The sequence below is a fragment of the Rattus norvegicus genome, chromosome 2 (genome assembly GCF_021556685.1).
Source record: "Rattus norvegicus strain SHRSP/BbbUtx chromosome 2, alternate assembly SHRSP_T2T, whole genome shotgun sequence".
Classification (NCBI taxonomy): Eukaryota; Metazoa; Chordata; class Mammalia; order Rodentia; family Muridae; genus Rattus; species Rattus norvegicus.
In genome coordinates, this window is record NC_141535.1 from 211,119,751 (window position 1) to 211,127,964 (window position 8,214).

The 8,214-nt window shown below is 42.5% G+C and overlaps 1 protein-coding gene across 11 annotated transcripts in view; it reads right to left on the reverse strand.

The window, feature by feature from the left end:
* The window catches only part of LOC102553943 (uncharacterized), a 174,592-nt gene extending 168,365 nt beyond the window's left edge, over positions 1-6,227 (reverse strand). For 4 of the 11 annotated variants that reach the window (XR_015672499.1, XR_015672493.1, XR_015672492.1 and 1 more), the window contains exon 1: positions 5,995-6,217. The gene's annotated coding sequence lies outside the window, so the exon portion shown is untranslated. Of the gene's footprint in view, positions 1-5,994 lie in introns of all 11 variants that reach the window. The other 7 variants (XR_015672494.1, XR_015672496.1, XR_015672498.1 and 4 more) reach the window with 4 other exon arrangements.
* Between the last annotated feature and the right edge of the window lie 1,987 nt (positions 6,228-8,214).

Sequence of the window (8,214 nt, forward strand, 5' to 3'; positions counted from 1 at the left end):
AGCAGCACTGGGCATTTATTATAGTTCCTTGATGCAGTGCTCAGTCTTGTGAGCTATATCTACATGCCTCTTAGCTAAATTTCTGTAACTAATGAAGAAGACCACCTAGTGTAAATTTCCCCATGTGGCCTTTTTCTCTGACTGTGCACAGAAATCTAGGCACATGTGTAAAAGGTCAGAAGACAACCTCGGCCTCTAATTCTCACCTTTCTTCTCCTTTCCACTGCCTTTGACAAGCTGGCTCTCCTGCCTTACCCTCAGTCTCACTGTAAGAACCAGAGAATATAGGACAAGCACTGATGCCTCTGGCTCTCCATGCATTCTGTCAAACTGAACTCTTCACCCTTGCACAACAAGCTTTCTACTCATTGAGCCATCTCCCCAGACCAACATAGTAGAACTTTGACATGCAAATCTCAGCTGGAATATGACTCAGAAGCTCCCCCTTGATACCATTCAAGACACCTATACGGTCTTTACCACAATCCATCTTTAATTTTCTCCACAATAAATACTTATGTACATATCTGTGTGCATATAATTTTGAATATATATATGTATAAAACTTATATATACACATAAATGCACATATGTATGTATAAAATTTATATATACACATATATATGCACATATATGTATATATACATATATATATATATATATATAAATTTTGGTTGACTTCTCATGTGTCTAATGAAATTTCCCAGAATACAAGCTGCATTAGAACTTGCAACTATTTTCTTCATCAACATGAACATACACTAAATAATCAGAGAAATGCTGACACATAGTACTTAATAAATAAGTACTTAATAAATAAATAGTAGGTACTTAATAAATATTTGCTGAATTCAGAACTAATCTTCTATCCCAGGCACTGTGCTAGAGATGAAAGACCACAAGGATAACTAAGACAGATCCCCAAAGTTGACTTAAATCATTTTAGAAGTATAAGCTGTACTTAATATTCTTGAGGAGGGTTTACGATCACTAGAGAAGAAAATACTCATCTAGGAGGAAGTAAATTTCTCAAGTGTTCACTTTTACATTTGCTGCTTTAAAGACACCATTAAGACAAACTAGGACAAATTTGCTCTGCAGATACTCTCCAGTCCTTGACAGAACTGTATTGATACTCGTGTACATTTTCATTGGTTTTCATACCTTCTAACCCATCTTGCAAAACATTTCCATGTTCTCACTACCCACGGAGAGACATGCAGAGACATACTGTGTTTGAAGTAAACATCTGATTCTCATCTCACTCCAGATGCTGGGAGGCTGGGCTACTTCGATGTCTTCAAGTCTTTTGTGCTTTTTAGGGCTCTAGCTCCATGACTTTCGCTTGATAAGCTCTCCCTTACCTAATTTAAGACATTTGTCTGAGGGTCAAATGGGATGGATATAAACCTACTTGCATCTCCTGGAGGGCCCTTGTCTAGGAACCACCTACTAGGAGATGGGACTGAACAGTTCCTCACATTCCCCTGCTCTCAATTCAGTCACCTTCACATCCTTGCCTCGAACTTTCTGAAATGACCTAAGCCCCTTAGTCTCCCCCAACCCACACAAACACACTTCTGTCAGGCATGCCTCCATGTTACTATAAAATTCTTTCTTTCTAGGAAATGTTGGGTTTGACTATGCTGGGTTCCAGAGTCTTCATTGAAAAATGTTTACCTGGGGGCCTAACAACCAATGACTCTATGAACGGGGACTGAAGATATGTTCCCTGATGAGAACAGCGCACATGTCCTCAGTGACAACCCAGTCCTCTGTTCCCTCTACCTTTCTATCTATCGGGTGTGTATTTCCAGGTGCATTCCCAAGCATCCTGTCAATGGGTTCAAATGGCAAGTGCTGGCTTAAGGGTCCTTCTTCCCACCTTGAAGACACTTCTGTCAAGTCAATGCTGATCAGCTGCTCTGTCCCCGCCAATTACAGGCCCAGCCTCTGCTTCTAAGTTCCCTTTGGGAGTAGTTGGAGTTGGCTTATGAGTGCTTCACACAGTGTGCAGCCAAGAGGATCAAACAAACACTGAGGAAACACAGGGGAAGAGAGAAGCTGCCAGCCTGCTTTATTTGCTGGACATTCCAAGTACCTCGTTGTCATGTGTCTACCCAACAGAAGTGGCATGTTGTGATTTCTGGTACACCAGTTGTTCTCTTTTCAAAATTCCAATTCAAGAGTCAACTCTTCAACAATTAGTTTCACATAACACTGCATCCCTGCAACCCTAAGGAAGGGGTGACTCTGGACTGGCTTCGTCACTTTCTAGGGTCAATCATCCTGGTCCAGGACTCACGGTATCTGGTGTGCTAGGTTCTCTTGTCACTTGACAGACAAGTGCTAGGCATCTTCTAAATCTTTTGGAGAAAAACACACTACTTCACCAGAGTCTGAATGGAGCACTTTTCATCAGGACTCCCCAGTCACTCAGCCCTTGGGTATTAACCACGGCAATATGTCGCATATGCCTTGCTGCCCAGATTCCACAGCCAATGAAGGAGGCCACCGGATCTGTGAATTTTGCCCCATTTCCTTTTCTCTGAAATGCATATTAAAAATTATTTTATAATACCATGAGAAACAAGATAACTCCCCAATATCTGACTACATACTAAAGAGAATATAATAAATTACACTTTTCCCACTTGTAATTTTTTTAAAAAACATTTATCTCTGACTTTCATTGAATGTTATGTTTCAAGGGACTCCACTCAATTTAAAGACATACGTTGTCCTATAAGGAAATTCTCATAGAAGCCAAAGACTCCATCGCCATTAAAGCAAGTGTGTTGTTTATCTCTTAAATGCCCCCAAAATCTGAAAATATTGCTTAAATTAAGTCCAGAGCACCACAAAGGGAAGAATAGGTAATTGTTGAAAAGATTTCATGATGAAAAACGATAGAATTGTTTTCTATCCATCATTCTTTGTGTTTCTCTGTCATTAATAAAAGCATCAACACTGACAAACAAAATTTAATAAGAAAAAAATACATGTTAAGTGAAAAAGCCATGATTAACTTATTAAGAGCCATTAAGTTTATAATTACAAGGGTTCTATTACATTAAGATACCGATTTTTTTTAAAGCCAGAAATAATACCTACTGAATCTCTAATTATTTAAATGAGAAGAGAAAGAAGCACGTTATCTACTCTGACAAAGATTAAAATCAATTTAATTGCTTCTCTGCTGCCTTGACATGGTTCTCGCTGTGAGTCAAGCAACCAAAAAGAGAAATTAATACTGGAGCTGTTAATCAGGTCGTGTCTGCACGCTCTGACTTGATTACATGGGGAGAACGCCTGCTGCCCTCTTCCTGTGGTAGTGGAGTTAGCTGGAGGGATGCTGAATTTTTGGAGCCTGCAATAGGGGCTAGGAGAGGCTGGGCCTCTGGAAATTGCAGGTGGCTGTGCTTGAGGGTGGGTAAAGGCAGTTCTCTCAAGACAGTTCTATTGAAAATTAAAATCACCCTTTGGTGCCTGCTTCCAGCATCCTCCGGATGAAGTACAAAGAAACACAATGACATTGGCGGGTAAGAGAATGAGAAGACATTGGAGTCTGTGGCTAAGATCAGTGACCCCTCCCCCTCATGAAGTCTAACAATATATTTCTTCAAGTAGACAGCAGCCGTTTCCAGAGGTGAAATGCCAACTTCTTTGCCAGAATTAGCACACACGTTTGAAAGCAAGGTAGAGTGGCAAGCAAACCAGAGGCACACTCAGTCTTACCCACCCCTGTGTCTGCTGCCTTCAAAAGGCTTTTGTTAAACACCAGCACTGCTCGAACATCCAGCCACATCTAGGCTCGGCAAACTAACGTATCTGATTGTAAGAAAATGGTATTGTGAAATATTTATGAGATTGGAAATACAAACCAGTACCCTGCCTCATCACCGCTTATCAGCCTCTGTTTGCTTCACAGTTGACGAGAGTCATCAGAATAAGTGGGGTTGTCAAGACTAATAGATCTCGGGCACTTTGCCCCAACGGAGGAGTTCAGTTTCTTCTAATGACCTCTTCTGTTTCCCCCAGGAAACTTTACCCTTCCCCCTTCTTATTTGCCTTCGAGTGTCAGACCCACAGATGAGCAATGATATTTCACACGCGTGTGCACTCAAGAGCGTAGGCTTGTGTGACCCTATCTGCTCCCTTGATCGGTGAGGAAAAAGCTTGGAGTAATGACTGGTAAATTTGTTTCATAGCAGGGAAGAAATTGTCTCTGGTCTTTTAACGGAATCCCTTCCTACAGCACAAGGGAGTGGAAATGTCCACCCAGACAGGTGGAGAAAAAGCTTACGATGAAAGGAAAACAGACAAAATGTCCCGCTCTCCAAAGATAACTTGACATGCTTTTTACAGTTCAAAAAAAATAAAAATAATCAGGGGCTCAGGTCAGCCCAGAGGATGGTGGAGCCCAGGTCACGTACCCTCAGGACCTGGAGATGGCTATGCCTGGCTCTTTTCATCAAAAGCAACTCCTCCTACGATATTGGATCACCGTGCTGTTAGCCTGGTACCATCCCTCCGAATTTCAATTTGACCAAATTGGAACAGATGCCCAGAGGCTATGGAGATCAAGACTGGTATAACAAAATTTGGAGCCGGTCTCCCAACTTAAATCAATATTTAACGGTAAGCCTCCATTTATTTATTATTTATTTATTTATTTATTTATTTATTTATTTATTTATTTGTTTGTTTTGGCAGGCTGTTCCTGGTAAATATCACTCTAAACTGAAAGCCAGAAGCCCTAATTATAAAGGATGCCACTTGGGCTATATTTTGAAAAACAATAACTCATTGGGCAAGACATCCAGGTGGTCTAAGGGATTTGCGCTCCTTGGAAGAAGTCAAGACACAAGGTGCTACTGTTTTCTACCTCCTTCCAGGATGTATTTAGTATCTCATCTTCAGGAGTGCAAAAACAGTTCTAATAGGGGAAGGGAGGCACGAGAGGGGCGAGGGAACAGGGAGCACCTCACTGTCTAGTCAAATCAAGTAGGAGCCCGAGGCCACCTGCCACAGAGCCGTGCTCCAAGGTTGTGCAGGATTCTGAGGAGAAGGGGCAGGAAGGACATGCCAATTCTACCCCGTAGTTCAGTATGATGACAAACGTCTCCCAGAGAAGGGAAAGGTCACCCTGGGAGCTGGCACAGATACAGTGAGGGCCAGTGGGAATCCCTTGATGACCTTTATCTTGTTCTGACATATGTGGTGGAGTTTCTCTGGATGGACTGAGCAGCACAACAACTAAGAAAGGAATGACATCAGGTCAGAACTAGAAGCTACATGGAGTCTGAAAGACCAGATGAAAGATTTCCTGTCTTTAGTTAATTTTCATGTTGAATCGTAAAGTACAAATTCCTCTTACCTATACCCAATAGTCATAGGAAAGTGTAAATAGGTGACTTGGGTACATTGTTATTAAAAATAAAAACCTAACACATACAAAGTTTAAAAAGTGAGTCCCCATACAGCATAGTTAGTAAGTCACTCATTAATCTCAGTTTCACAATGGACACTCAAAAATTAGCAAGCAGTACCACATGTTAGGGATGCACAGACACCACTAGCCTGTCTGGAAAGGCTGCTGTTCACCCTCAAAAGAAACTTGCAAGTTTCAAAAGCAGGAAGTTGTCCCTCGCTTAGATATACAGACTGTAGAGTGGTGGGTGGGAAAGGCCGCTGGAATGCAGCTCCCCGGGAAACAGAAGGGACTCCAAACATTCAGAGTGTGTAAAGAAGAGGAGAAGCCAGTCCAGCACCCGCTCAGGCACAAAGCCTGTTCCCTGTCACAGCCAGAGTGGTGGTATCCCTACGTGGCATTCTGCTTCGCACGCTGATACTCGGTTTCTGTGGACTCCCGGTTACTTCTGGGTACCACGTCCTTTTCCCTACACAGTCAAACCCCTGAAGACTTCTCCTGAACTCTCAGCACACCTCCCCTCCCACCCCGGGCCTTGCAACAGACGAATTGTAACTTGCCTTCTGTTTCGCCTCCAGCTTCTGAGCAAAATACAGTGACTTCCACGGGCTCTCTTCCAGACAGTCCTGTGGGATCTCACACCCACCTTCATCAAGCAGAGGGAGGGAGGGACCCCCATCCGCAACTCCAGGAGCCGAGCCTTGGTGATTGTGAGGCTTTAATTTGACTCCGCTTCCCTTTGCAGCTTGCCTGTCTCTCCCATGTCTGCCACCGCAGCAGGAGCTTAAAAGAACAGAGGAGGAAGGAGCTCTCGTGAGAACCCGGGGAGTTTTGGCAGAACCTTTGTGGGGACCATATGGCGGCAACTTTGCAGTACATGAAACATTTTGAAGTGAGGAAGACACTACTATTCCCAAAGAATATCCCTTGTGTGTCTCAGTCGGATTGAGTACCTCTGCCAAAGGACAGGAATAAGACTTAGTGCGAACATAGATGGTGTCTAACTTTGATATATCACAGGTCCGCATTATAACCAGAATAGATGTTATTAATTTGAATTAATGAAATAAAGAATGTGCATTATTTCCCATACTTCCTAGCTATGAAGCCCCCCCCCCCAATAAAACAGTTTATTCACCGTAATGAGGAGTGGCAAAATCAGTAGTTTGCCATGTTTTTATTTGTAGAAGATCCTTTTTGTCAATGAGCAGCTCTGTCTGGAATAATGGCAATAATTTGAGGGCTTCTTTCTCCTCAGTTTTCTTTCTCTTCTCTTACTTTACTGTACAGTCTGTCCCAAGATTCTCTCTGTAAATTTGAAAGGAGTCAAGTGAGGAGGCTGCTCCTTCCTGTTCTACCTGACTGTCTCTTTCACAAAGTCAAACGGACAACACGTTTGTCATCAGTGTGGCCATGACTAACCAGCCAGTACATGGCCCTATGGACTTCTCCCGGAACGGTCCCCCACTGCCCAGGAGTCAACTAAAGACAAGAGGCAACACTCCTGAGGAAGGCTCCAGAGCTACACTCCTGAGGAAGGCTCCAGAGCAATGTCTTGAGCCTAGGGATGGAAGAGTATGTGGCAGGAGAGGAAGTACAGCCAAGATGTACAGCAATGAGAGCGAGTAGGGAAAGCTCACACACTAAAGCTCTAAGAACACATTTTCCTGTACAACTTGGACCCCAAAGAAAAGTTCCATGGAAGTCAGTCTCACCCTGTACATCTTTGTGCAGACGGATTAAGGCGCAAAAATAATTTTTAAAAAATGCCATAGTGTAGCTAAATTATGGGTGGTTGCATCTTGAGTTCTAACCCTGTGGAAACTTCAAAGAAATTACATGTTATGATTTTGCTTAAGGGAGGTAAGAAATAGAAAGGGTAATGGAATAGTAAAGTAGAAGTGAGGCCTGGAGAGGTGGCTCAGGGTGAAGAAACCTGGCTGCTCTTGCAGGAGACCTGAGCACACACACAGCAGCTCACAACCTCTGGAACTCAATACCAGTGGATTTGATACCTTCTTCAGGCTGTTCGGGCCTTCATGCACACGGTGCATATAACCCTATTCGAGAATATACATAAACACATACAATAAACAACTTTTAAAAGAAAAGAACGAAGAGAGAGAAAAAGAAGGCGAAAGGGGAAGGGTGAAAAGAAGGAGAGAAGGGAAAGAGACAGAGAGAGAAGACATGCTGGGACTGACTGGGAAACAAGGGAACCTTAAATTATGAGAGGGTAGTGGGGAGGGGGCAGCAGAGGAAAGAATGAGAGCAAAGGGCAATCTACACACAAGGAGACGCCATAAAGAAACCTCCCACTTTGTAGGCTAACTTAAGATTCAGTGAAAGGATTTTAGGAAGAAAATTAACTTGAAATGGAAAAGTGGACAATTCTATTCAGACAAGCTGGGCTAACAAGAGAAGACAGCTAGAATTTGGCTAAGACATCACCACTCCCAAATCAGTTGATGTAGGACTTTGAGAGCATCCTTTATGCTACCTTAATCCACTACAAATAGTCTGAATTTTTTGATGAACTTTAACATGTCTCCTTTTCATGTGACATATAGAAATGTTTTATTTCCTATGAAATTTTGACTTCCTCCCCTCTAAACTGTTGAAGAGCTCCTAAAATTCCAAGAAAAATAAATAAATTAAACAACCTGACCAGACACCTTTTTAGCAGCAAAGCTCCTGGTCAAGGGGCCAAACTTTTGTTTAGCTAGAAGCACAGTGAAAATTCCATAATAAGAAATAATGGGAAAGCATCTTTTAACAGC